Here is an 18,348-nt window from a genome sequence, read left to right as displayed (position 1 = left end):
GTTGCAAATTTAGGCAACATTTTTTACCAGAACGATTTTACCCCGTTTCTACATTTATTACCTGAACCGGCACTCAGGTAGGTTTTTGTCAACGTCAATCCAAGCTTAGACATCCTACTTTTCAGAACTGAAAATATTTTACTGGCATACTCTTTTCGAAATATACTCATTTAAAGGCCGACTTTTAGAGGTTTTCCTGTATGGTTTTTTACTTTCCTCATTTTTCATTCCGTTACTTTTATTAGCGTTGTTATTGTTAACATTCAAAAAAACAATAACACAAATTTATCGTTTCTGTTTTGAGAGATTTATAGTTTCTCCTACCGCGTGTTTTATAGTATTATAGCTTCACATTCACTCCAAAAAACGCTTTTTAAACGTGTTTATATATTAAAGCATACAACGCATACTATAATACGTTACAATGTATTATAGTTGGAATTTATTTCCTTTTAGTTCTATTTTTCCTTGCGCTTCTAGATAGCAAAAAATTGAGCTCAGTACCTTTTAAACTGGTCGAAATCATATTTGTCATTTCTGCTCAAACTAATGAAGACAAGATGGTTCAAATTAACTTATAAGAAATTACAAGACTAACTTCTTCTCGATACTTCGTCTTAGATTTTGCAGCCAAATAGTTTCAGGTTCTTATCAGTTTAACATTCAGCTTACAGATTCTTACAATTTAGTCATTCTACTTGCAAGAAAATTACCAGTTGTCCATTAGACTGACAAGGTTCTTACAAGATAACTGTGAGTATACTGCGATTTCTTTTAAAAAATAGAATTCTCCAATATTAAGTATAAAAACATTATTGCTAAAAGTCAAACGAAAGCTTCGAAACCGTGAAGAAAAAATTCCAGCAATCTTCTGAAATATCAGCACCTCATTCTATACTTCCGAGAACATTTTTATTTTATTCCTGTGAAAAAATTCTGTTTGAGAAAAATTGAACCTTAATCAAATGCAAACTTACAAAACAAGAATGTAAAAGGGATGTCAGCCCTGGTGGGAGCTTTTGTTTTCAATTAACATGTTTACCAAATTTTAAAAATCAGTGCGGTGAATGAATAACAAGCCCGGGAAAAAAAATAACGCCGTGAACAAATAATCTCTGAACTATTTATGTAACGGTTGCTCTCCTATCAAAGTCAAGGAAAACTTTACACCGCCCAGTTCGTTTCAGCGGATTCAAATCTGTCCGGATATTGTGTTTTTGCAGTTAACTTTTGTGAACTGTATTATCCGCTATGCTGTAGATTACCGTTGCATTACTTGTTGCTCAATTACCCCTGCTAACTAATCGCTCAGCTTTGCTGAATAACAAACTTGTTTCAAACAATTAAATGTTGTTTGAGTTTTGGTTAATAACTCAAATTATGATTCGAAAATGCAAAACCCCTTATGTGCAGCTCTAGGTAACTGTCCTAGCGACTGTTTAGGGTAAACAATTTCTATCTCGCAATGTTTTAATGTTCTCGGCGACCTTTTCCCGATAATCTAAGTTAACAAATGTAACCAAATTCGCACGTTAATCAAAGTTAACAAATGTAACGAAATTCGCACTTTGTGCTTTTCAGCGCACTCAATTGCTCAATAACGCAATTTGGGAACTATGCTAGGCTTCGTTAAAGCCAGTAAGAGAAACTGACTTTATGCTTTGCACAAAGTTTCTCTTACTTAGGAACTTTGTTCCTCAGAAAGAAAATTTGAGAATATCAAAGTTAATTCTCTTTTCACAAGTCAAAGTAAAGTTAAAACTGTACAATCACTAATATGATCAACAGAAACCAGACACGATAACAAGTAATTTACCGCTCAAGAAAGTGTGCTTCAATACGCACTGTATGTCGGTTTAATAAGACAAAATTAACAAGTTTCAACTGATTGTTGATAGTTTTTCAAGCTCATTTTATGCTGCTAGTCACGTGGATTTACATGTCAAATTCAACTGTTGATTGGTTGTAGATAATAATGTCGACAGAATGTGAACACTTTTCCATAACGTCACTTTTTCAGTGTAAATTTGATGTCATGAGAAATTTGTTAACCATGTAGAAGTTTTGTCGAATATTCTGTGTCAATAACAGGTTGATTCGCAATCCAATCGCAAAGAATCTGATGCAATACTGTTAAGTCGTTGTATTGTTTTGCTGGTGGTTGAGGTAGTTCGAGTTTGAGTTATAGTTTGACTTCATGAATGACGATTGTGTACTAATAATAGTTGCTAAATATAAATGTTGAACAAAGTGAACAAATCAGTTTGGCTTCGATAGAATGTAACATTAAATTTCGCTTGTCACGCTATTCTAGCTTTAAGGCTTGAAATGGCCTTGAAGCGCTATTCAATTTGGTAATTGAGTTAGTAAGCTCAACCGCCACATCGCCGGCCCTGTTTTTCATCGCGAAGACATCTTTTGCAGTTAGTACTGGGGCGAGCTTCACAATTGGTCTCTTGTACACTCCGTCGTTCGTTCGAACTATAGCTGACCGAATCACACCGTCTGACCCATCGATGGTCTCCGCAACTCGACCTAGAGTGTAATATCCACGCTTATCGCTGTCTTCGATCAACCAAACGAGATCGCCTTCTTTAAGGGTTTCATTCGCCGTGGATCGGCATTTTTGCCGATTATTCAGAGTTGGCAGATATTCTTTCCGAAATCTGTCCCATATGAGATTTGAATAGGCTTGAGTTTGTCGAAAGAGCTTTCGATGATCAACAAACTCTTCTGCGCATGGTAGGTAGGGTAAGCAAACGTTCCTGTTGCCAAGCAAGAAGTGATTGTGGGTCAATGCTTCTAACTCATTAGCATCTGAACTGACTAGAGTCAAAGGTCTTGCGTTCAATGTCTGCTCAACAAAACACATCGTCGTTGAAAGAATGTCCTCGGTGACTGATCTGTTCACACCCTCAACACTGCATACATTGCTTTTTCGCAACTTCTCACCAACCATTCCCAAACTCCTCCAAAGTGGGGTGCTGCGGTTGGGTTGAACTTCCATCTGATTCCTCGTTGAATTAGATGTTCTTCGGTCCCTTCTTTGTTCCACGCCGCAACGTACTCTGCAAACTCTCTTTCAGCTCCAACAAAATTTGTCCCATTGTCGCTGATGATCGTATTTGGTTTGCTTCTTCGAGCAATAAATCTCATTATTGCATTGAGACAACTATCAGTGTCCAACTTAGGTACCACTTCTATATGCACCGCTCTCATAGTTAGACAAGTAAAGAGACAACACCATCGCTTTTCATTTCTTCGCCCAATCTTCACAATGAAAGGGCCAAAGTAGTCAACTCCAACGTTTGTAAAGGCTGTTGAAGCATCTAACCGCTCTTCGGGTAGATCTGTCATTACTGGTGCTATCGTTTCCGCTCTGCCCTTTCTGCAGGTAACGCACTTGTTCTTAATTGATCTTAAGGCGTTTCGTATGCCTAGCATCCACATCTTCTGCTGAACAATGTTTCTTACATGCTCAGTGCCCTCGTGTTGATTGTCCTTGTGCTCGTTTCGCAAGAATAATTCAACCGCGTGATGTTTCCAATGTAGCAAAATTGGATGCTTTGCATTGAAGTCCAATTGGCTCTTGCCTTTTCTGCCTTTGGCTCGAATAAGTCCTTCTTCATCTAGGAAGGGTGAGAATTGTAGGATTTTGCTGCCTTTTGGAATTTCCTTTTCAGCTTTGAGAGATTTCATCTCTTCACCAAATTGTTCTTGCTGTAGTAACTTGAAGATTGTTGCTTTTGCTTTTTCTCTTTCTTCAATGTTGACTACAAGTGTTGCAGGTTTGTCTTTGTTCAATGCTCGCCGTACGTATGCCACGGTATTTACTAGTCTGTTGAAGTTACTGAATCGTTCCCACTGGATAACAGCTTTCTTCTCTTCGGTCTGCGTTGCAAAGACCGATGCAGGTATATTCTCTTCATCTGAGGCGAAGACTAGGTTCACTTGCTCTGGCCATTCACTTTCTGGTCGCTTCAACCAGGCCGGCCCAGTGAGCCACTCGTTCTCTTGAGTTCTTCAATGTTGATTGCTCTCGTGCCAATGTCAGCTGGGTTGTTGATACCGCTCACATGTTTCCACTGCGAAACATCGGTTGTATCTAGTATCTCAGCCACTCGATTGGCCACAAACACTTGTTGTTTACGATGGGAACTGTGTATCCACTGCAATACCGTAGTTGAGTCTGACCAAAAACCGCAACTATTTATCTTCATTTCATGTTCCTTGACTATCTGTTCTTTCAACCTCACTGCCATGACTGCCGCTTGCAATTCCAATCGCGGTATTGAAAGATGCCTCATCGGTGCTACTCTGCATTTTCCAATGACAAATGCTAAGTCAGCTGAGTATTCTTTTGGTTGTGAGCGTAGATAAGCCACTGCACACATCGTGTCTTCAGATGCGTCAGCAAACACATGAAGCTCAGTTTTATCCCTCTCTTTGTTGAAATATCTTCTATCGATGCTTGTTTCAGCCACTATTGGAAGTTGTCCTTTCCATCTCAGGAATTCTTCATCTCCACTAGGCACCACTTCGTTGTCCCAATGTTGTCCATTCTTAGTCCAGATGCCTTTCAGAGGTCGTCTCATATGAACACTGAACGGAGCAAACAATCCGATCGGGTCGAATACTGAATATACCAGTGACAGAATCTTCCTCTGGGTTATAGGTACTTCAACTTCCTTGTTTGAACCTCTGCATACTTGAAGACTGTCATCAGTAACGGTTCATTGTAGTCCTAGCACTGAGGATCTCTCCGTATTGGGTTCCACTTCGACTTGCTTTGTGTTGCTGATTGACTTCAAATCTGCTGGGATTGCTTTGTTAACTGCTTCGTTGTTGCTTATCCACTTCTTCAATTCAAATCCATGTTGCGAGAGAAGAGGTCGTAGTTGATTGAAGACTTCAATTGCTTCTTCGAGGGTTTCTACCGATTTGATGAAATCGTCCATGTAGAAGTTGTTTTGTATTGCCTTGGTTGCTATTGGATACTCTTTTTCGTTGTCCAGTCCCACTCGCTTGAGAGCAAAGTTCGCACAAGTTGGAGAACTCTTAGCTCCAAAAACGTGACGCTGATATTCGTATATCTGAACAGGTTCGTTAGTTCTTGGACGCCATAAAAACCTCAAGCAACTTCTATCCTGTTCGGGAACTTGCGCTTGTAGAAACATCGATTCAATGTCGGCTGTTAGGGCTATTGGTCCTTCACGGAATCTGAATATTGTTCCAATCAAGCCGTGTAGTAGATCAGGTCCTGCTAGTAGCTTATCATTTAGGCATACGTCTTTGTACTTTGATGCGGCATTGCAAACACGTCTTACTTTGCCAGGCTTCTTCGGGTTTAGCACTGGATGGTGGGGCAAATACCATTCTTTCCCGAAGGTGCCTTTCATTTCAGACTCGTCCAATATCTTTACGAAAACTTTTTCTACATCTGTATGTATTGACTGTCGATACAAACTCTTCAAGTTTGGGTCCCTTTGGAATCTTCGCTCCAGTGAGTAAAGCTGACCCAGGGCTGAGCTGTAGTTGTTCGGTAGGTTTGGCTCTGGTTCACTCCACAGCATTCCCACTTCGTACCGCTCGGCTGTGAACTTCGTCGTACTCTCTAGCATCTTCTGTGCCTGCAGTTCCTTCTTTGACTGACTGACAACGTTGATTTTGGAAGCATAGGTTTCTATGTCCCACCAGGTTTGGATATTCTCAGCCACTTTCACATCTTCTGTGAAGGCGAAATGACAAACATTTTGTCTTCTTTTGCCCGTCATGGGTCCACTGACTACCCATCCTAGCTCTGTTAGAACGGCGAAAGGTTCACTTCGTGTTCCTATCTTGTAGTCCAATGGTCGTTGTAGCTCATAAGCATCTTGACCAAGGATGATGCCAACTTCCATCAAGTTGAAGCTTTTGTTGGGTAAAACACTCAAGTGGTTGAAGCTTTGCTTCAGCTTGTTGTAGTTGTAGTTTGTGTTTCCCAAGGAGATTGACGGGTGTGCAATCGCTTCGATTGAATGCACCTTTGAATGTACTCCCTTTATTTTTAGAGGAACCTTTTCTGTCTTCAGATCCTTCGTTCCGTGTATGCCAGCTATGTTGAGCGTCTCATCGGTGCCTTGGGCTCGTAACTTCTCTTGCACACTTTGATCGATGAATGAAACCGTTGATCCACTATCGAGGAAAGCATATGTGTTCAGCCTGTTGCCACCGCTCTGTATTGAGACAGGAACTATCTGAAGAAAGCTAGTAACTTCGTTACTCTGGTTTATTGTTGCTGCGCTTACGTTGACTGCGTGATTGCCCTCGTCCATTTGGTTTTCTGAGTGCAGCAATCGGTTGTGCTTCTTGATGCATCCATTGATGCCGCACGCATTGACTTCACAATCTTTGATTGCATGTCCTTTGCCTAGACATCCGTAACAAAAGCGTTGCTTCCTCACTGCTGCGTACCGATCATTCACACTCATGTTTCTGAATAGTGGACAGTTCCATATTTAATGAGTGCCATCAGCTATTGGACAGTGATCACTTTGCGTTTGCTTAGTTTCTTTCACGTTGGAACATGCACTGAAGTTCGACGTTTTCGAGAATCGTTTGTCTCTATTTGTGTTTCTTCGGTCTTCTTCACTTCGCTCTCCCTTGAAAGCTGAAAACCCTTCGTGCACGAAGGCTATCCTAGATAGCCAGTTTTCAAACATAATCAGATCAGGCCAATCTTCATCTTTATCATCAACATAGAACCACCACTTCTCTTTGAGAACTTGGGGTAGTTTATCTACTGCCGTATAGAGTGTCGAGCTTGATTGCAGATCACCAATCTGCTTGTCCTCTTTGAGCACATTCACAAAGTTCAAAAAAATATTTGAGAAACTGATCAGACCTGTTGAGTCGTGAGGTTTCACCTGACTTGCTTTGCAGAGACTCTCCAGTTGTGCATCAATGATCACATGAGGCCTTCCAAATTTCCTCTCCAGAATGCTCCATGCAGCACCATAGAACTGTCCAGAATAGCCCATTCCAGAGATTGCTGACCTTGCCTTGCCTGTCAGTAGAGTCTTCAGATGTCTCATCTTCTCTGAGTCTGGTATTGGTCGTTGATCCACTGTAGCAATGAACATACTAGACCACTCCGGCCATTCGAGAGGGTTCCCGTCGAAGTTGTTCAACTTCAGCTTTGGTAGGCTACTACTACTTGAATAGCCAGTGTTGTATCGTAATAGACCAGCTCTGGGGGAAACGTCTCGGTCTTCAACACTTGAGGATCGGTCTCGTGAACTGCGATATCGTGAGAAATGACTTTGCCACATCGAAGTGAGCTGTTGATCGATCTGGTGTTAGAAGGTTGTCGATTCTGCTGGCCCAGTCAGAGACATCTCTCTTCCTGGGGGTCCAGTTGAAGGGTGATTTGTCTCGAGCACCAGTTGATTGGGAACGAGCATCATCGTTCTCTAATGCTGTTCTCTTCATTTTGCGCTCTAGCTCCCGCTCTTCCTCCAGTAGTTGATGCTTGGTTTCCAGTTCCTTCATTTGCATTTCCAGCTCTAGCCTCCTTCGCTCAAACCGTGCTTATTCCAGTCGCATCTTGGTTTCGAATTCGATATCGAATTTCTTCATCTTTTCCTCTCCCCTTTGCTTTGCTGACGATGTTTCCGAAACATTCTCCGTCTCTTGGCTACTTGCTGTTGCTCCATTTTGCACTGTTTGAGCAACTGCGTTGTCCGTTGGGTAGTTGTTGTTGCTCTCGCTGTCGTTCACTGCTTGGGTTGCGTTGCTTTGCTCTGCATTCATTTCTGGTTGCGTGCCTTTGCTGATATATGCAAGCCAATGATAGTCCAAACTTGCTTTGCACTTCCTTGCTTCTTTCAGATGTTCTTCAACGAAACTTGTTGGGTAGGGTACAAGCTTGTTTCAACGCTGCAGTTGCTTAGGTATTTTTTCTTCTAGTAAGTGAAAAGTCTGTTGGTAGAGGACCTTTAATTTGTTGGGTCGATCTGAATCTTCAATTAATTTGTAGCCAATCCCTGTTTTGTTGTTGACTTCTTCCAATAAATCTTGGAACTTCTTGTCGTACCTGTGAGCTGTTGACTGAAGCTCCTCTCTGCTGATTGTGCTCGGATTGCCTGATTGCATTTTGCTTTGCTTGTTCCGTTTAAACGGGGTTAGTTCTTCAACGTAATTTGTGAAGTGCACTCGTAACTTTCGCTCTGCCTCACTGGCGTTGCGCTGTTGATTTGTTTGATTTTCTTTGGGGGTGCCTTCGGCACTCTCTTCATCAGATTGGACAGCAGTTTGCCTTCCACTGTCCGGGTCGGTGGACCAAATGTAACGGCTGCTCTCCTATCAAAGTCAAGGAAAACTTTACACCGCCCAGTTCGTTTCAGCGGTTTCAAATCTGTCCGGATATTGTGTTTTTGCAGTTAACTTTTGTGAACTGTATTATCCACTATGCTGTAGATTACCGTTGCATTACTTGTTGTTCAGTTACTCCTGCTAACTAATCGCTCAGCTTTGCTGAAAAACAAACTTGTTTCAAACAATTAAATGTTGTTTGAGTTTTGGTTTATAATTCAAATTATGATTCGAAAATGCAAAACCCCTTATGTGCAGCTCTAGGTAACTTTCCTAGCGACTGTTTAGGGTAAACAATTTCTGTCTCGCAATGTTTTAATGTTCTCGGCGACCTTTTCCCGATAATCTAAGTTAACAAATGTAACCAAATTCGCACGTTAATCAAAGTTAACAAATGTAACGAAATTCGCACTTTGTGCTTTTCAGCGCACTCAATTGCTCAATAACGCAATTTGGGAACTATGCTAGGCTTCGTTAAAGCCAGTAAGAGAAACTGACTTTATGCTTTGCACAAAGTTTCTCTTACTTAGGAACTTTGTTCCTCAGAAAGAAAATTTGAGAATATCAAAGTTAATTCTCTTTTCACAAGTCAAAGTAAAGTAAAAACTGTACAATCACTAATATGATCAACAGAAACCAGACACGATAACAAGTAATTTACCGCTCAAGAAAGTGTGCTTCAATACGCACTGTATGTCGGTTTAATAAGACAAAATTAACAAGTTTCAACTGATTGTTGATAGTTTTTCAAGCTCATTTTATGCTGCTAGTCACGTGGATTTACATGTCAAATTCAACTGTTGATTGGTTGTAGATAATAATGTCGACAGAATGTGAACACTTTTCCATAACGTCACTTTTTCAGTGTAAATTTGATGTCATGAGAAATTTGTTAACCATGTAGAAGTTTTGTCGAATATTCTGTGTCAATAACAGGTTGATTCGCAATCCAATCGCAAAGAATCTGATGCAATACTGTTAAGTCGTTGTATTGTTTTGCTGGTGGTTGAGGTAGTTCGAGTTTGAGTTATAGTTTGACTTCATGAATGACGATTGTGTACTAATAATAGTTGCTAAATATAAAGGTTGAACAAAGTGAACAAATCCGTTTGGCTTCGATAGAATGTAACATTAAATTTCGCTTGTCACGCTATTCTAGCTTTAAGGCTTGAAATGGCCTTGAAGCGCTATTCAATTTGGTAATTGAGTTAGTAAGCTCAGCCGCCACAATTTAAATATTCTAAAACTTTTAAATCTTTAAAAAATCTTTAAGTTATCGACATAAAATGTTACACCACCTATATACAGCTATAGATGTATGCACCTATATACACCTATATCATAACTGTAATAAAATTCATAGCTCTAATATTACTCTAACGACTTTGCCGTCCTCTAAGAGGAGTAGTTCTTTGAGTCAAAATTAGTTACTTTAATCTTTTCCGTCTGTGCCTCCTAGCTTAGTTAGCGCAAATTATTTGGACTCCCAGGCGAACGTGCCAGATTACTACATAATAATTGATAATGTGATGATGCTTGATCTTTAATTGTGGAATTCATAACGTACGCAGGAACAAACGGAAAAAATCCCGTAAACGTGACATTTTGTGTAATGATATCGTTAACTTGCGCTGTATAGTTTGGCTTTTCTTGGGGTTTTTTGTCAATACTTCTTCCCTGAAAGTTAATAGAGGATTTGATCTCTAAAAATGAACATTTGCTTAAAATTTGCCAACATAACAGTTTCTATATCGAAGACGATAAAATCCAAATTAAGAAGAAAACAATCAGATTTAAACGTTTTTTTATTCTGATTAGGGCGGCTGAGCTTACTAACTCAATGACCAAATTGAATTTCGCTTCAAGGCCATTTCAAGCCTTAAAGCTAAATAGCGTGACAAGCGAAATTTAATGCTACATTCTACTGAAGCCATACGGATTTGTTCATTTTGTTTAACCTTTATGTTTAGCAACTTTTATTAGTACACAATCGTCATACACGAAGTTTAACTGGAACTCAAACTCGAACTACGCTGTTACTTCCACGTTTTCAAGCGTTCACAATCACACGAATATAGCTCAAATGGAGCAAGAGATACCAAACTGGTAAGCCAGATTCGATGACTTTTTCAATTTTTCTACCAATTCAGAGAGCGCGGGGCACCGTATACGGTATCTCGATCCCCAACCGCAGTGTATTCAGAGAATTTTACGACTTAGTATTCTACTACCAATCAAAGATGCTATTTTGACATGTACGGCAAATAGAGCTTGAAAAACAACCAAAAATCAGTAGAAACTCGTTAATTTTGTCTTATTAAGCTGACATACAGTGCGTATTGAAGCACACTTTCTTGAGCGGTAAATTACTTGTTATCACGTCTTTTTTCTCTATATCATATTAGTGATTGTACAGTTTTAACGTAATTTGACTTGTCAAAAGAGAATTAACTTTGATATTCTCAAAATTTTCTTTCTGAGGAACAAAGTTCTGAAGCAAGAGGAACTTTGTGCAAAGCACATATTCAGTCGCTCTAAAAGGCTTTAACAAAGCCTAGCCTAGTTTTAAATTGGTGTTTTTGAGGCCATTTGAGAAACAGAAATAATGCAACTGTAATCTACAGTATAGCGGATAAAACAGTTCACAAAAGTTAACTGCAAAAACACAATATCCGGACAGATTTGAAACCGCTGAAACTAACTGGGCGGGGTAAAGTTTTCCTTGACTGTGATAGGAGAGCAGCCGTTACACTGATTTTCCAATCCTTTTATTGTGCAAAAAAACTAACTAAGTTTTTTTTGATGTAGTATACTGCTATCTACCCAAAACAAAAAAAACGAATTGCACTGAAGCGGCCTCTAGTATAGAAATTAGTCTAGAACTGATGTTTTATGTAGATTATGTTTGTCATGCTCGCCACCTTTCACATTGTTCTCAAATTAATCACTATTTGATTATTCTCCTTTAATAAAAGTAGAGACATTTCAATGAGCTCTATTATAGTTCTAAATTGAACTTTATTGTTGAACATCTTCTTTTTCAGCTGTAATTCTCAGAAAATACTAAACATGGCTCGTTAAAACTGAATTCTTGACGCTCCTTAGCAGTAGTCCAAAAATTTTTGGCAAATCTTTTGGTTGGTGAGAAGTGTACATTGGATAACTAGAACTAAGATTATGTTAATTTTTTCAAGCAACACGTAAAAAATACGAATAAATTTTCTCACATCCGGAGAAATCATAAGAATTGAGGAAGGGTAAAGTTACCAGACAAAGAAACTCAGTAATTTTTATTCCATGCCTCGGGGCCTCCACGTGATAAACAAAGATCTGGAGTTGATTCTTCAGATTTATGACATCTAATTGAAGTTTGATGATTAATTGTTCCAGTTGATGGAGCGTTGTTGTTAATAAAGATTGTTTTGTTTCAATTGACTGTTACGCATCTGGCTCCGAAATGGCGAAATGGGATTAGCTACAGCGCAAACAGCAATCAAGCAATTCGAGCACAACCAGCAGAGAGGAGCTTCAATCAACAGCTCAAAAGTACGACAAGAAGTTCCAAGATTTAGTGGAAGAAGTTAACACTAAAACAGGAATTGGCTGCAAAATAATTGAAGAATCAGATAGACCCAACAAACTAAAGGTCCTCAACCAACAGACTGTTCATTTTCTAGAGGAAGAAAAACCCAAACAACTGCAGCGTCGAAACAAGCTTGTGCCCTATCATGCTAATTTCGTCGAAGAACATCTGAAAAAAGCAAGGATCATTGGCTTGCATTTATATGCAAAGGCATGCAACCAGCAATGAATGCAGAGCAAAGCAACGCAACTCAAGCAGTGAATGACAGTAAGAGCAATAACAACTACCCAACGGACAATGCGGTTACTCAAACAGTGCAAAAGGGAGCAACAGCAAGCGGCCAAGATCAGGAGAATGTTTCGGAGACATCTTCAGCAAAGCAAAGGCGAGAGGAAAGGATGCAGAAACTCGATATCGAGTTCGACACCAAGATGCGACTGGAACAAGCAGGGTTCGAGCAGAGGAAGCTTGAGCTGGAAATGCAAATGAAGGAACTGGAAACCAAGCATCAACTGATGGAGGAAGAGCGTGAGCAAGAGCTCAAAGTGATTAGAACAGCATTAGAGAACGATGACGATGCTCGTTCCCAATCAACTGATGCTCTAGACAAATCAACCTTCAACTGGACCCCAAAGAAGTGAGATGTCTCACAATGGGCCAGCAGGATCGACAACCGTCTCCGTCTAACACCAGAACGATCAACAGCTTGCTTCCAAGTAACCACTGAAGTGAACAGGACTAATCTCTTCGCAAGATATCGCAGTTCACGAGACTGATCCTTAAGTGTTGAAGACGGGGACGTTTCCCCCAGAGCTGGTCTGCTACGGTACAACAGTGGGTATGCAGGTAGCAGTAGCCTACCAAAGCTGAATTTGAACAACTTCGATGGAAACCCCCTCGAATGGCCGGAGTGGTCTAATATGTTCATTGCTACAGTGGATCAACGACCAATTCCACACTCAGAGAAGATGAGCCATCTGAAGACTCTACTGACAGGCAAGGCAAGGTCAGCAATCTCTGGAATAGGCTATTCTGGACAGTGCTATGGTGCTGCATGGAGCATTCTGGAGAGGAAATTTAGAAGGCCTCATGTGATCATTGATGCACAACTGGAGAGTCTTCGCAAAGCAAGTCAGTTGAAACCTCAAGACTCAACAGGTCTGATCAGTTGTTGTTTCGAACTTTGTGAATGTGCTCAAAGAGTATAAGCAGATTGGTGATCTGCAATCGAGCTCGACACTGTATATGGTAGTAGATAAACTACCCCAGGTTCTCAAAGAGAAGTGGTGGTTCTATGTTGATGATAAAGATGAAGATTGGCCTGATCTGACTATGTTTGAAAATTGGCTATCAAGGATAACACTCGTGCACGAAGGGTTTTCAGCTTTCAAGGGAGAGCAAAGAGAAGAAGACCGAAGAAGCACAAATAGAGAAAAACGGTTCTCGAAAACATCGAACTTCAGTGCAAGTTCGAACGTGAAAGAAACGAAGCAAACGCAAAAGGATCACTGCCCGCTAGCTGATGGCACTCATAAAATATGGAACTGTCCACTATTCAAGAACATGAGTGTGAATGATCGGTACTCAGCAGTGAGGAACCAACGCTTATGTTTCGGATGTCTAGGCAAAAGACATGCAATCAAAGGTTGTAAAGTCAATGCGTGGGGAAACAATGGATGCATCAAGAAGCACAACCAATAGCTACACTCAGAAAACAAATGGATGAGGGCAATGGATCAGCATATGTGTGGCAACAGGCTGAACACATATGCTTTCGTCGACAGTGGATCAACGGTTTCATTCATTGACCAGTGCATGAGAAGTTACGAGCCCAAGGCACCCATGTGACGCTCAACATAGCTGGCATACACGGAACAAAAAATATGAAGACCGAGAAGGTTCCAGTCAAAAGAAACTACATTGAAAGGTGCATTCAAGCGAAGCGTTTGCACACCCGTCAATATCACTGGGAAACACAAACTACAACTACAGCAAGCTGAAGCAAAGCTTCAACCACTTGAGTGTTCTACCCAACAAAAGCTTCAACTTGATTGAATATGGCATCATCCTTGGTCAAGATGCTTATGAGCTACAACGCCCATTGGACTACAAGATAGGAACACGAATTGAACCTTTCGCCGTTTCAACAGAGCTAGGATGGGTAGTCAGTGGACCCATGACGGGCAAAAGAAGACAAAATCTTTGTCATTTCGCCTTCACAGAGTATGTGAAAGTGCGTGAGAATATCCAAACCTGGTGGGACATCGAAACCTATGCTTCCAAAATCAACGTCGTCAGTCAGTCAAAGAAGGAACTGCAGGCACAGAAGATGCTAGAGAGTACAACAAAGTTTACAGGCGAGCGGTACGAAGTGGGGATGCTGTGGAGTGAACCAGAACCAAACCTACCCAACATCTACAGCTCAGCCTTGGGTCAGCTTTAATCACTGGAGCCAAGATTCCAAAGGGACCTAAACCTGAAGAGTTTGTATCAACAGTCAAAAGATACAGATGTAGAAAAGGGATTCTTAAAAATATTGAACGAGTCCGAAGTGAAAGGCACCTTCGGGAAGGAATGGTATTTGCCACATCATCCAGGGCTAAACCCGAACAAGCCTGGCAAAGTAAGACGTGTTTGCAATGCTGCATAAAAGTACAAAGAAGTATGCCTAAATGATAAGCTACTAACAGGACCTAATCTGCTGCATGGGTTTATTGGAACAATATTCAGATTCCGTGAAGGACCAATAGCCCTGACAGCTGACATCGAATCGATGTTTCTACAATTGCAAGTTCCCGAACATGATAGAAGTTGCTTGAGGTTCTTATGGCGCCCAAAAACAAATGAATCTGTTCAGATATACGAATATCAGCGTCATGTGTTTGGAGCTAAAAGCTTTCCAACTTGTGCAAACTATGCTCTCAAGCGAGTGGGACTGGACAACGAAAGAGAGTATCCAATTGCATCAAAGGCAATACAAAACAACTTCTACATGGACGATTTCATCAAATCAGCAGAAACCCCGGAAGAAGCAACTGAAGCCTGCAATCAACTACAACATCTTCTCTCACGACATGGATTTGAACTGAAGAAGTGGATAAGCAACAACGATGCATCTGCCAAAGCAATACCAGAAGAGTGGAACCCAATACGGAGAGATCTTCAGTGCTAGGACTGCAATGGACCGTAACTGATGATAGTCTTCAAGTATGCAGACGTACAAACAAAGAAGTTGAAGCACCTATAACCCAGAGGAAGATTTTGTCCTTGGTATCTTCAGTATTCGACCCAATCGGATTGTTTGCTCCGTACAGTGTTCATATGAGACTTCTGAGAGGCATCTGAACTAAGAATGGGCAACATTGGGATAAAGAAGTGGAGTCTGGTGACGAAGCAGAATTCCTGAAATGGATTGAACAACTTCCAATAGCGGCTGAAACAAGCATCAATAGAAGGTACTTCAAAAGAGAGGGGGATTAAACCGAACTTCTTGTGTTTGCTGACGCATCTGAAGACACGATGTGTGCAGTTGCTTATTTATTTTCACAACCAAAAGAATACTCAGCTGACTTAGCATTTGTCATTGGAAAATGCAGAGTGGCACTGATGAGGCATCTTTCAATACCGCGATTGGAATTGCGAGCGGCAGTAATGACAGTGACGTTGAAAGAACAGATAGTCAAGGATCATGAAATGAAAATATATAGATGCCGTTTTTGGTCAGACTCAACTACTGTACTGCAATGGATACACAGTTTCCATCGTAAACAACAAGTGTTTGTGGCCAATCGAGCGGCTGAGACACTGGATAAAACTGATGTTTCACAGTGGAAACATGTGAGCGGTATCAACAACCCAGCGGACATTGGCACCAGAGTAATCAACATTGAGGAACTCAAGAGAAGTGAGTGGCTCACTGGGCCGGCCTGGCTGAAATGAAAATGAATGGCCAGAGCAAGTGAACCTAATCTTTGCAACAGGTGAAAAGAATATATCTTCATCAGTCGTCATGATACAGGATGAAGAGAAGAAAGCTGTTATTCAGTGGTAACGACTCAGTAACTTTAACAGACTAGTGAACATAGTAGCATACGTACAGCGAGCATTGAAAAAACGCAAACTAGCAACACTCGTAGTCAGCATTGAAAAAAGAAAAAAGCAAAAGCAACCATCTTCAAACTACTACAGCAAGAACAGTTTGGTGAACAGATAAAATCTCTCCAAGCTGAAAAGGAATTTCCAAAAGGCAGCAAAATTCTACGATTCTCCTCCTTCATAGATGAAGAAGGACTAATTCGAGCCAAAGGCAGAATAGGCAAGAACCGATTGGACTTCAATGCAAAGCATCCAATTTTGCTACATTGGAAACATCACGCGGTTGAATTAGTCTTGCGAAATGAGCACAAGGACAATCAACACGAAGGCACTGAGCATGTAAGAACTCTTGTTCAGCAGAAGATGTGGATCCTAGGCATACGGAGCGCCTTATGATCAATCAAGAACAAGTCTGTTACCTGCAGAAAAGGCAGAGCACAAACGATAGCACCAGTAATGGCAGATCTACCCGAAGAGCGCTTAGAAGCTTCAACAGCCTTCACAAATGTGGGAGTTGACTACGTTGGCCCTTTCATCGTGAAGATTGGGCGCAGAAACGAAAAGCGATGGTGTTGTCTCTTTACTTGTCTAACTATGAGAGCGGTGCATATAGAAGTGGTACCCAACTGGGATACAGATAGTTGTCTCAATGCAGTAATGAGATTTATTGCACGAAGAAGCAAACCGAGCACAATTATCAGCGACAACGGGACAAACTCTGTTGGAGCTGAAAGAGAGTTTGCAGAGTACATTGCGGCATCAAACAAAGAAGGGACCGAAGAACATCTAATTCAACGAGGAATCAGATGGAAGTTCAACCCAACCGCAGCACCCCACTTTGGAGGAGTTTGGGAATGGTTGGTGAGAAGTTGCAAAAAAGCAATGTATGCAGTGTCGTGAACAGATCAGTCACCGAGGACGTTCTTTCAACAACGATGTGTATTTTTGAGCAGTCATTGAACGCAAAACCGTTGACCGCAGTCAGTTCAGACGTTAATGACTTAGAAGCATTAACCCCCAATCACTTCCTGCTTGGCAACAGGAACGTTTGGTTACCCTACCTACCATGCGCAGAGGAACTTGTTGACCATCGAAAGCTCTTTCGACAAACTCAAGCATACGCAAATCTCATATGGGACAGATCTCGTAAAGAATATCCGCCAATGCTGAATAATCGGCAAAAATGGCGATCTACGGCGAATGAAACCCTCAAAGAAAGGCGATTTCGTTTGGTTGATCGAAGACAGCGATAAGCGTGGATAATAAAATTTAAGTCGAGTTACGGAGACCATCGATGGGTCCGACGGTGAGAGTCGATCAGCGATAGTTCGAACGAACGACGGAGTGTAAAAGAGACCAGTAGTGAAGCTCGCCCCAGTACTAACTGCAAAAGATGTTTTCGCGATGTAAAACAGGGCCGGCGATGTGGCGGTTGAGCTTACTAACTCAATTACCAAATTGAATAGCGCTTCAAGGCCATTTCAAGCCTTAAAGCTAAATAGCGTGACAAGCGAAATTTATTGTTACATTCTACTGAAGCCATACGGATTTGTTCATTTTGTTCAACATCTATATTTAGCAACTATTATTAGCACACAATCGTCAAACATGAAGTTAAACTGAAACTCAAACTCGAACTACGCTGTTACTGCCACGTATTAAAGCGTTCACAATCAAACAAATATAGCTCAAACGGAGCAAGAGATACCCAACTTGGTAAGCCAGATTTGATGAATTTTGCAATTTTTCTACCAATTCAGAGTGCGGGGGCACCGTATACGGTTTTATGAACCCCAACCGCAGTGTATTTAGAGAATCTTGCAACATAGTTTTCTACAACCAATCAAACATGCGTTTTTGTACGGCAGTATAAATAGAGCTTGAACTAAAAAATCAGTAGAAACTCGTTAATTTTGTCTTAATATACTGACATACAGTGCGTATTGAAGCACACTTTCTTGAGCGGTAAATTACTTGTTAACGTGTCTTGTTTCTGTAGATCTTATTAGTGATTGTACAGTGTAACTTAATTTGACTTGTCGGCTTGGAACAAAGATGGGATCGAAGAACATCTAATTCAACGAGGAGTCAGATGGAAGTTCAACCCACCCCTAGCACACCACTTTGGAGAAGTATGGGAACGGTTGGTGAGAAATTGCAAAAAAGCAATGTATGCAGTGTTGGGGAACAGATCAGTCACCGCGGACGTTTTTTCAACAACGAATTGTATTTTTGAGCAGTCATTGAACGCAAAACCGTTGACTCCAGTGAGTTCGGACGTTAATGACTTAGAAGCATTAACCCCAATCACTTCCTGC

General features: G+C 40.9%; 2 protein-coding genes across 5 annotated transcripts in view; both read left to right on the top strand.

Annotated features, from left to right (window-relative positions):
- Positions 1-18,348, top strand: part of LOC142354268 (uncharacterized) — a 301,959-nt gene that overhangs the window by 51,796 nt on the left and 231,815 nt on the right. The window lies entirely within an intron of this gene.
- The window catches only part of LOC142353949 (uncharacterized), a 40,488-nt gene continuing 22,399 nt past the window's right edge, over positions 260-18,348 (top strand). The window contains exon 1 of the mRNA XM_075406182.1: positions 260-753. The gene's annotated coding sequence lies outside the window, so the exon portion shown is untranslated. The remainder of the gene's footprint in view (positions 754-18,348) is intronic.

The sequence above is a fragment of the Convolutriloba macropyga genome, chromosome 15 (assembly GCF_964194025.1).
Source record: "Convolutriloba macropyga chromosome 15, txConMacr16.3, whole genome shotgun sequence".
NCBI lineage: Eukaryota > Metazoa > Xenacoelomorpha > Acoela > Convolutidae > Convolutriloba > Convolutriloba macropyga.
The sequence above is the reverse complement of the archived record's forward strand: the minus strand, read 5'-3'. Positions and strand labels throughout refer to the sequence as shown.